This window comes from Bubalus bubalis, chromosome 12, assembly GCF_019923935.1.
Source record: "Bubalus bubalis isolate 160015118507 breed Murrah chromosome 12, NDDB_SH_1, whole genome shotgun sequence".
Taxonomy (NCBI): domain Eukaryota; kingdom Metazoa; phylum Chordata; class Mammalia; order Artiodactyla; family Bovidae; genus Bubalus; species Bubalus bubalis.
The window spans coordinates 77,607,053-77,618,569 of NC_059168.1; the positions used below are offsets into that span (position 1 = coordinate 77,607,053).

General features: G+C 47.7%; 1 long non-coding RNA gene across 1 annotated transcript; it reads right to left on the reverse strand.

The window, feature by feature from the left end:
* Positions 1-4,882: 4,882 nt before the first annotated feature.
* Positions 4,883-11,097, reverse strand: LOC123328718. The gene is made up of 2 exons (XR_006543744.2): positions 10,569-11,097; positions 4,883-5,076 (listed from the first exon to the last, which is right to left on the reverse strand). It is a non-coding gene; the product is annotated as an uncharacterized LOC123328718 (long non-coding RNA).
* Positions 11,098-11,517: the final 420 nt, after the last annotated feature.

Below are 11,517 nucleotides of genomic sequence, written 5' to 3' on the forward strand. Positions count from 1 at the left end.
CCTGCGTGTGTGTGTGGAGATGGAAGGAGGGGCCATTGGGTCATTAAAGCAACTGGGAAAGAGACAGGTTTTGCTTTAGTATCTATTTACTCTCATCTGAACATGGATGTGAGGCTCCCAGGGGGTGCCCCACCTTGTGGTGACCAATCTTATGTATCAACATGACCATAGCACCCAGATACTAGGCACTCAGTACTGCTCTGATGGTTCTTTTAGACACAATTCACATTTAAATCAGTAGATTCTGAGTAAAGCCGACTGCTCTCTCCATCATGGGCCTCACTCCAACATTCTTAAGAGAAAAAAAAAGTTGACGTTTCCCCAAGAAAGGAATTGTGCTTCCAGATTGCTTACAGGTCAAGATTGCAACGTCCACTCCTCTCTGGGTCTCAAGACTGTTGGCCAAGTCTGCAGATTTTGGTCTTGCCAACCTGCATAATCACAGGAGCCAATTCCTTAAGATAAACCTGCCTCTAAGTATCTATAGCTAAATCTAACTCTAAGTTCTATATCTATCTATGTATCAGAAGAGGGAGAATGGGAAGAAGTGATTGGGATGAAATCAGATTGGTGGTGAAGTGGTTTGAAAGCGGGTGATGAGAGCCCTCTGGCAGGCTTGTTTATCAGCACCTGGACCTCAACACACCTGGAAAATGCAGTTATTCCACCAAGGCCCACTCCTTGCCTTCCTCTCCTCTCTACACATTTTCCCCTGGTTGATCTCATCTGTCATCTCCCATCTTTTCAACCATGTCCTCTTCTTCAGTGGTTCCCAGATCTTTATCATTTATCACTGCCCTGATCTCTCTGCTGAGCTCTAAAACTGTATCCCCAACTCCTACCGGACAACCCATCTCAGAGTACCATTGATACCTCACACTCAACAAATATAATCTGAACTTACCATTCCTCCCTCCCCACCCCTAAAGAAACCCTGATACTCCTCTTGGTGAATGGCATTACCATCTATTCAGTTTCCCAAGCCACTAATTGGAGAGTCAAGGATAACTCCTTTCTGCACTCCCCCCACTCACCCACCCAATAATCATGAACTCCTGCTGGTGTCACCTGTGAGGATATTCCCAGTGATAAACTTACTGTCCTAATTCAGCACTCATCTCTGGTCTAACTACTCAAACAGCCCCCAATCTGTTTCATTAGTCCCATCTAAAATCTACCAGGAGGATGCCCCAACTTGCCCCCTTCATAGTTAGATTCTAAAAAGCAGCATTTTTCACTTCTCAGGGTTGATGATAATATGCTGGTGTGAACATATCTGACTCAAGGGTAGCTACTTCCAAGGCATTTTCAGCCAGGCTCCAAGCAACTTGTAGATACATCATTCTTATATTCTCAGGTCTGCTTGGAGCCTTTGGTCAATCTTCCCACACCAATCTAGACAGCCTAGCCAGCATCTTCTTCCATTTAACTATATCAGAGGGCCCTCCTGGTCACAACAAGAGAGGCAGAAACAGGTTTCCTAGGTGACCTGGTTGGGCTTCAAGGCAAAACTGTAGTGTAATGTGCCCCTCCGGATAAGCCGGCTTGGACCATCAGCACCTTGGAGAGCTCTGACCTCTGTTGGGGAGTGAACTGGACCAGAGTCCTGGACTCTTCTGGGAGTGGTAGCAGGGAAGGACAGGGTTGATGCTGTACATCTCATTAACTAGATAACCAGCCTAACGATTTCAGGAATCTGAAAAACACGAATGGCCCTGAGGTCCCAGACTTGGGTTTCAGGGGCTCAGATGGTCCATGAGAGGCAGATGGTCATGATCATGAGTCCTGGCCAAGCCAGTTTGATGCTAAAAACTAGTGCTCCCTCAAGGTTCTGTGCTCAGACCGCACAGAATTCCACAGCTTTCATCGTTTCATTTCAGGTTAATTGCCAGTGAAAAGTTAAGTCACCTTTGGGAGTTACCTCATCTTTCTGAACTACTTGTCATTTGCTCTTTGTTAGTGGAGCCCACCTCTTCTGTTCTCACTGTGAACTTTCCAGCATCCTCTGCCCCAGCATCAGAGGATGAACTGGGAAGCAAGGACTTCAGGGACATGAAGGCTTCAACTGACCTCTGGCTCAATGCAGCAGGGCCTTATGCATTTGGGGGAGGAGATATTGCCTCTGGTCGCATGTTCAGGAAACTCCGAGATCAATACACTAGGTTCTTCTCCAGGGCTGCTCTTTGCTCCCATTTGACCAGAAGCCTCTAAGCCAAAACTAGATGGAGGGATGGAGCTCCATGTGAAGACAGCTATGTCTGGGCAGTCACAGAAACTGCCTTTTCTCTTCAGAGTTAACGCAATTGCTCCTCTACTTGCCTCTGCTCCCTCAGCTCTAGCCCTGTGCTCTCTGTGTGATGACCCTCCTGAGTCCTACTGCTGAGTCATCACAGCATCTGAGTTGCTGACAAAGTGTTTCCCATTCTCCAGGGTCCCATCCAGTTTTCACAACAACTCAGAGATACAGAGGGGCTTTTTTGGTCATCCCTGCTTACCAACAAGTCTCGACACACAGGACTCTTGACTCCAGCTATATGCCCTTTATAATTTCTTAAAAACATCCAACAGACCAGGATCTCACCATAGTGCTGAGAAACACTGCAGCATGGGCTTGTAACACCACTCGTGAAAAAGCAAAATGAAAGAAAACTACCTTTTGAAGATTATGCTCATCTGCCCAAGGTCTGTCCAAGTCCATCTGTTACTCAGTCTCTTCTTCAACCTGAGCACAAGCTAACACTGTCTCCAGAGCACAAGCAAAAACCCAGTTCACTGGAAGCTTGTTAACAGCTTCCTCTGAGATTCTTAAGATTTCCTGGGGACATTTCCACCTCCTTACCCCTGAAGTTCAACCAAGGCTTCAAGAGAAAAAGCACTCCTTTTTAACAAAGACTCACAGGCAAACATTGTTGATCCCTGTCTATTCTGTCAAGCTTACCTTTAACTTTTCATATACAAAGTCTTTATAAAGAAGATTTGAATCCAGTAGAGAGAGAGACCTTCAGCTTTGCCTTCATCTCCAAATGCCTGACAGACTTGGCCATAAAGGGAAGATGTTCCCAATTAGCCTAGGAAATTATGTTGGAGAGGTTTATTCATCCACAGCTGTGATCAAACAGCAGCTGAAATGATGCATGTGTTGGTCTCAATGGATAACATTCTCCTTCAAGTTGGCTTGTGGTACATCACTCTGTGTTGCATCTTTAGCTGTATCTTTATCCATACAGGACCAGCTACAACCCAAGGCTCCATGGGTACCCCATACTGAAGACCAATAAGTTCAAATTCCTCACACTCTCTTCCTCCTTGGGTCCCTGCATCTGAGTCAAATGTAACACCATTCAGAATGAGCAAAGGTAGTTTATAGGTACAGATGCCTTTTTCTCTAACAAAGAAAAAAATGCTTTGTTTTTATTTGATTACTTTTGAGGTCCAATTAGAATTTTGCATCTCATAACAGATGTGCTCTTAGAAGTATGAAGGTAAATCATTTTCTCTGTATTTGACTCAAATCCTATTTGTAATTTGTTCTTTAAAAATCTCAGCTCTGAGCCTTTTTATGAAGAGAGACTAAAGCTGAAGAATTAACCATCACTTTTATTAGTTAAGAATGAAATGGTAAGACCTAGGCTATCCTTGTTCCAAGGAGCAGAAAACAGCCCCGCCTCAAAGTCCCCCACAAGACTGGGTTTTTTTCTTCACCTGCTTTCTCCTGGGGCAAAACAAGCCAGGCAGCCTAGTCCATCTGAGGATCTCAAACCCCCTCCCCTCACTTTATTTCCTCTCCTCTCTTCTCCATGATCTTGTCTTGGGATTCCAGCCTCTCTGAACCCCCCTGCTTTCCATCCCTGAGAAATGTCTGCTCTAAAGGAAGAGGCAATGCAGGCCACTCACCCCAGTGTGACCATTAGACCCTTGTCTCCCTCTTATGGGGTACCAGCATCCCTAAGCTCAATTCTAGGGCAGAAGAAGCTCTATCTCTGGGGAAAGTGTTTCAAGACTTCTTGGATGGGCAAGTGGAGAAAGAATGCCAAGGACAGAGGGGTCTGATGGGAACCAGTAGCCTATTCTGCCTATGCTGCTGCTAAGTCACTTCAGTCATGTCTGACTGTACAACCCCATAGATGGCAGCCCACGAGGCTCCCCCGTCCCTGGGATTCTCCAGGCAAGAACACTGGAGTGGGTTGCCATTTCCTAATCCAATGCATGAAAGTGAAAAGTGAAAGTGAAGTCGCTCAGTCGTGTCCGACTCTTAGCGACCCCATGGACTACAGCCCACCAGGCCCTCCGTCCATGGGATTTTCCAGGCAAAAGTACTGGAGTAGGGTGCCATTGCCTTCTCCAATTCTCCCTATAGGTTAGAACAAATCTCAGAAAGGGCTGCCTTAAGACAAAGCGGTCACCCCTAAAATGCTCTGTGGATTTGGATACTAAGCACCTGGCCAGGAAGAACCTGAGGTCAGGGGAGGTTGGAGAAGAAACTGTAACAGCTGTGAAGAAGCATCCAATGCACTCCAGGGCAAGGCTTTTTCTTGCCCTCTAGGGTGAAGAGGGGGAGATTGGGGTTCCCTCTGTGACACGCACACTCTTAGCTTACTGGGGTGACACCATCTGCAGCACGTGGGAGGCGCAGTGTGAGATCCGCCCCGCCAGGAAGAGCAGGAGTTGGGAAAGGAAGCTGACGGCTCTTGATACTCAACCCGAACACTTAGAAAATGACCCATCATCTTTGCCTTAAACTTTTCCATACGCTCAACATTATTAGAATTTCTTCTTAACTACACAAATCAGCCTTAGGATCCGGGGCAGCTGGATGACAAGATGTTCGGTTCCCCACCCTTTCCCTTGAGTTCTTATAATGGAAGTGCTTAGTTAACACAAATTACCAGCTTTGCTCTTTACTCTCCTGACAGATGAACAAACATAGCATCATCATTTCTATGCAGGCCGGCTGGCCAAATCCATTCCAATTATCTATCACCCGAACAGAATTCTCCTGGTGAGACAGGAAGACGTGGAGGGAGGTTTCCGGGTCGTACTATTCATTCCAGTAAGCGGCCTGTTTCATGCTCCTCCCTGGAATATAAGAAGGCCTTGAATATAAATCAAACTAGAGAGTCGGGGTGTCTAACTTATTTAAAGACAAATATCCGTTCATCTGTAAATGGACATCTAAGTTGCTTCCATGTCCTGGCTTGTGTAAACCAATAACAACAAGGAAGCTTTTTTATTAATTCATATTAGGAAAGAAAGGTAGAGAATATAGTCGAAAAGTCTCAGGGGTGAGATGCAGGAGACCTAAGTTTTCCGCCAGCCCAGCACCCATTCTCATTTAGCCTTGACATGACTTTGTCACAGTCCACTCTCAGTTTACACACGTGGCATTAAAAGGGGGTGGATTCAATCAGCAATTTCCTATCACACGTTCTCAGCCCTAAGGACCCCAGAAGTTACTTTATTTCAAAAATTTATATTTATAAATATTTTTAGTCATTGATGAAAGAGTGACATTAAAAACAAGAAGGGTGGCCACTTTTAACGCCATGAAGACTGACAATAACTTATGTGGCCAAGTTCACTCAGTTTTGTGGCCACTTCAAATCAGAGCTCCCCTACCACCTGTTGGATTAACTGAAGGACGTGGAGACTGCAACTGACAAAACTTAAAAATGGCAATCATTTGAATTAACCTGTCACTGTGAATCAGGACTTCCTATACACTGTGAATATGAAATAAGATACATACATGAGGACTTCCCTGGCGGCTCAGTGGTAAAGAATCCACCTACCGATGTAGGAGTTTGATTCCTGGTCCAGGAAGGTCCCACACGCTGAGGAGCAACTAAGCCTGAGCACCACAACTACTGAGTCAGCACTCAGAGGCCCAGAAATCATAGCTACTGAGTCTGTGCACCTAGAGCCTGTGCTCAGCAACAGAAACCACTGCAATGAGACGCTTGCACAGTGCAACTAGAGAAAAGTCCAAGCAGCAATGAAAACCTAGCACAGCTAGCAAATGAATAAGTAAAATTATATTTAAAAAAATACATAAGTGAACTCATTCTGAAAGTGAAAAACAAAATCACCATAAGGCTTTAATTTCTAATTTTTGCATTGATCAGAACAGTCTCATTGTGCTTTTTTGTTAAAAGCTTGAAATTATGTGATAAATACGTTTGCCCATGTTTCTACTGTGATTTAATCATTAATTAATAAATATTAATATATTCAAAAACAATGCTTTGACTGCTTGTGTAGCTTCAAGTTCCACATAAAATTTCATTTCAAAAAATGGTTCCAGTCCTTTACAAATTTTGAAAACCACTGGACTAATTATCTCTAATTTTCCTTCCAGCAAGAGGATACTTTATGCAAATCCTTCTCCGGGGAGAGGAGAATTGTATGACTTCAGGAAGTTTCTGGCTTAATCAGAACCTTCCTAAGAAAAACAAACAAACAAACTTGATTCCCGAGTCTACAAATCACCCTGAAGAGCTCGGATCTTCCTCCACAGGGAAGCCCTGCAGAAGCAGGTTGTCCATTACCGGGCAAGAGTCAGATTCTGCCCCATGGATCTCACATTCCACTTGCAGAGACTTGCCTGCAGATGGCTGACAGTGGGAGAGAATGAGGTTGGGGAGCGGGAAGGAGCCTCAACCCCTCTGAGCATCTACTCCTTGCTGGCTCAGTAGCTGGCATGACACACGTCACTTGATTTCTTCTATTTATTGCTTCTCAAAACTCTTTGCAATCTTTTGCCTTCATCCAGATGAGAAAACCAAGGTGGATATCTAGGCAGTGAATGGCAGAAGCAGGTCTCAGATCTTCACCACTCTCACCCTAAAACAAACTCCCAGTGGGTAGTGAACAGTACTGCCAGCTCCCCAGTGTGGGCTTCCAGAGGCAGGGCCACAGCATCTGCACAGACCATGCCAGTGAGAGAAAGGCTGCAAAGAGAAGCTGGCACTGGAGCTGAATTCTGCAGGATGAGGAGAAATGCTCCATGCAGCAAAGAAAGCAAAAGATTCCCAAGCAGAGACAGTGTGAGAAGAGCACAGAGAGAAAAGTTTCAGGGGAATGACATTTCAGGTGGCAGAGCAGGAATGAGAGGGCTGTGTTGAGAACACAGGGATGGAGCAGGCAGGTGATACCACCCTGCCCTCCCAGCTCCAAATGCCACCACCCTGGCCCAAGACCCCAGCTACCAGCAATTCAGGCAACCCTCTGTGCCTTTACACCCCCTTCTCCATTTACCTGGCAATCTCTTCCTTGCCCACTTCTGCCTGGAGAAGTCTTTCCTGGACTTCAGAATTCTGCCAAATCCCACCCATGCATTATAAAGCCATTCCTGATGCTCTCAACCATATGTCATCTCTCTTGCCTCTGAACACCCAAAGTTCTTTGATTTGTTCACTCTAAGGCCTCAATGGCTGAACACGCAAGACACGTTTTCTGGGAAAGATGCTGAAATGGAGGATAGGCATCAGCCTCAGTAACAGCTGTGTGTCAACTTTGCATTTCAGCAGGGCCATCCTCCACCCCCACCCCTGCCCTTGTAGCTCCAGACACTAGAATCCCTGCCCTCAGAGCTGTGATTCTGGATATCACATGGGTAGACTGTGTATCGTCAGAACACTTATTGTCCCTGAGGTTGAGGTCCAAGCACCTAGGAGGTGCCTGAGCAGTATTTGTTGAAGTCAAATGAACTCTAGCCTCAGTTAGAGCTTCTCCCAATTCTATCTCACACAGATATATTATGTATCTTTTCAAGTAACACATATAACCGTATTAGTAACTTGCAGAAAATATTATCGTCTGCAGATTAAATGTAAAGTTCATTTTTTTCACATTTCTCCCAGTTGGGGGGGTGGGTGGGAAGCATTTTAATCGCTGCCTCTGTTTCCAGACCATTATCCATAGGTCTCAATATGCATTCAAGGACCAGCTCAGGCCATACAGAAGAGCCACCCAAGCCACCCTGCACACACCTGTGGCCTCCTAGCCTGTGATTCTCTTGGCCCCTCCCCACACCACCCAGCCCTGAGCACCCACCCTTGTGAGAAACCTGCAGGCTGGAGGGCTGTCCTGGACCTCTTAACCCAGATGGATTCACTCTTGCAGGCCTACTGTCCTGCTTGAGCACCGCCCCTAAATGGGGCACGGAGGGCAAAGTGAGTAGCTTCACAGATCGCCATGGTGTGGCAGAGAACTAGGTGCCCAGGAAGTGCTCGAGAAAGAGACTCATTCTCCAAGCTCTATTTCCTGTGTAGATGAGGAGCTGGAAACCCAGAACTCTCTGCTACTGGGCCGGGGGGGAAGCATTCAGAGCAACCCTCCAAAAACAAAGCCTGGCCTTGGTGGCTGGCTCAGTGTGCACGGAACATCAAATGGCCGGACATGAAAGGGCTGAGGAGGATGCTTGCTGGAGAGGCACTTAGCCTGAAAAACCTGAAACCATCCCCTTGACTGAGGGCCGCTAACCACAGCCTCCGTGAATGATTAATGACTATGGCCAGTGCTTATTGCAAACAGGCATGTGACAGCAGAGCCACTACGCTCCCACAGGACCTGCCCATGTGATCGATGAGCCACCGAGGGATGCGGACGGGCTGCAGGGGAAACAGCTCAGGCTGCAGCCACAAGGCAGCACCCATCCTTGGGGAGAACTGGAGGGAGGCCAGGGCCTGTGTTCTGGGTGGCTGGCTGACCTCATGTACAACTCATAAGCCGGCCGGCACTGAGTAGCTACCTGGGCGATAGAAGGAGATCTGGGAGGCCTGAGTTCAACTCTAATGAGAAAAAGGTGCTGAAATGGAAGAGCTGGAGCCCCCGGACCTGCAGGTTCCTATCCTGTGTGGCACATCATAGGAGCCTGTAGTTCCATAACTAGCAAAAGGGTGCACGATGCTTTGAGAGACCGCTAAGTGCTGGGAGCAGATAGAGCAGGCTGCAAAAATGAGTTCCCTGGCCTCAGACACCTCCCCTTCTCAGCCTTCCCTACCACCCACCACTGCTGCCAGCCCGACATAACACCCCCCACCAACCCCTGTATTGCCTGGATTTGCGACGGCCATTTGGGTGGCTGACGTGAAGCCTCTGCTCTCACACGTTCTCTGTCCTTTCTCCAGAAAGGTCAGTTAGCACTGCGTCCTCAGGCTGCCTCCTTCCTCCCAACTCACACCCTCTAGGACAGCTGAACAAGGGTTTCTGAGTCTCTGACACGAGGATTCAGCACACACCTACCAAGTTCACTGAGCACAGACTGTGTGGCTGTAGAAGGCACTGCCCCTACCTTCAGGAGCCTAGGGCCAGCGAGGCAAGCTTCCCTCATGTGGAACAAGCATAAGCAGAACAAAGAACAGCCCCTTAGGGTGCAGCTAAGGGAGGAGAGGGAGAATGAGCCTGCTGGGGGAGGTCAGGGAAGACAAGAAGGGCCCTTGAGGCCCCCCTGAGCTGCCAGCCTCTGCCCATGCAGGGCCACTGTCCATTCCGGGCCACCAAAGCTTCCAAGGCCACCACCTTCCATCCGGGTCTCTGGAGGCACCTCTGAGAGGCCCTGAGGCCGTGGAAGCAGCAAGCAAGCTCAGCAAAAAGACCCAGGAACCTGGCACAGGCCTGGGGCTCTGAGACGACCCTGGGAGCCAGCCGGGAGCCCAGGGACGACCCTTGTGGGGACCTGGCTGGTCTGCAGGCTCTGGCTCCGTTTCATCTTAATACACTCCTGCATGTACCTGACATCGGATACTCGTCCTAGAGCATGCAAATCTAATAAATTCTTGGCTCCTGCAAGTTTCTTTAAAAAATATAAAAGAGGATCATATATAAAGAAGTTGATTAATATACACCCTGCTAAAACAGCCTGGAACATCTGTGTATTAAGTTCATTTATTAAATTACACCAATCTGTATTTTAATGAGTGAAAGATACAGTACTTATTCTGTCATCCATCAAAATAAACTCAGGAAATACTTAACATTATAATCATTTTTCTTGTTTGAACACGAGTTATGAAATATGAATCCTGCACTAAGAACGCTGGACTTGCCATCATGATCAAATATGTTTTCACAGGTGCAGCAAATATTCAGTTTTCATTTCTTCCTCCAACTGTTGAAAATATAAACCATGTTTTCTAGTCCTTAGCTGGGTAACACTGCCTTCCCTCCACATGGCAGCCATTATTACAGACTTATTACCCACCGTCTTTCTTTCCCCCAAGATGAACTCCTTCTAAGTTGCTTAGTAATGAAAACACAGACTCCTGTGGGGCCCCTGAAGCACAAGCTCGTCCCAACGGGGCTCTTACGGCTCAGGCGGGGTCCTTGTTTCCTTGTCCTTCTTCCTGGGGGCACCTAGATTAGGGCCTGAGTTTCAAAAGCCATTTGACGCAAGCAGTGCATGTGGTACAGACACAAAAGGTAGTTGGGCCTCAGCTCCACTGTGGAGTTCCCCTGGCCACGGAGTGTCCATGCCTACTCCTTCATCCCAACTCCCCGGGAACCACTCCACTCAGACGAGGGGCAACTTTAACACAGGCTGAAGCCTCACGAGTGAGTCCAGCCTTTACCTGTGTTCAGCTATCCAGGACCTTGGGGGCGATGCAGTCAGCTTTCAGGAGCCAAGGAGGGCTGGTTTCTCTGCCCGGGGATGAGGAGGAGCTCACTGAGGCAGAGGAGGCAAGAAAAAGGTCCCAGCTGGATAAGCTGCTGAGTGGAACCACAGGACGAACTGATGAAACCTAATCACAAGCTGGCGAGGCTCCGGCCTGCTTAACCTCTCGGGCTCCCATTGCCAGAGTTCAACTATTAAGTCCACCCCTACCTCTTTGTTCTCATTCCTGGCCACCCTGGTCCCCCAACATGTCCATGATACCCACTCTTCTCTGCAGCCCTCCCGAACTACCTCCTGCTGGTGTTCCCTCCCACCTCAGGCTTCGGCCCCTGCAGTTCCCCTGGCCTGGGATGCCCGCTCTGCTTTCCCTTTACTCAGTTCAGTTCAGTTCAGTCACTCAATCCTGTCCGACTCTTTGTGACCCCGTGGACTGCAGCACGCCAGGCCTCCCTGTCCATCATCAACTCCCGGAGTTTACTCAAACTCATGTCTATTGAGTCGGGGATGCCATCCATCCATCTCATCCTCTGTCATCCCCTTCTCCTCCCACCTTCAGTCTTTCCCAGCATCAGGGTCTTTTCAAACAAGTCGGTCACCTGGTTAATTACTTCATTGTGATTTCAAGCCCCACCTGTTCAGAAAACTCAGTGGGAGGACCCACTAGGAATCCAGGAAACTTCACAGTGGAACTGACCCCTAAGGAAAGAATGGGAAGGTATTCAAGACAAAGGGATCCCCTGGAGCAAATGCATGGATGCGAGGATGCCCTAGGCTTGAAGGAGAGACAAAGGGTAGATGGGAGGGTTGTAGAGCAAGGAATGAGAGTTTGGGGCCAATCTAAGGAGGATCTTGTGTGCTGATCCATAAAGGGACATTATGCTGTAGGAAATGAGGAGGATGGGCTT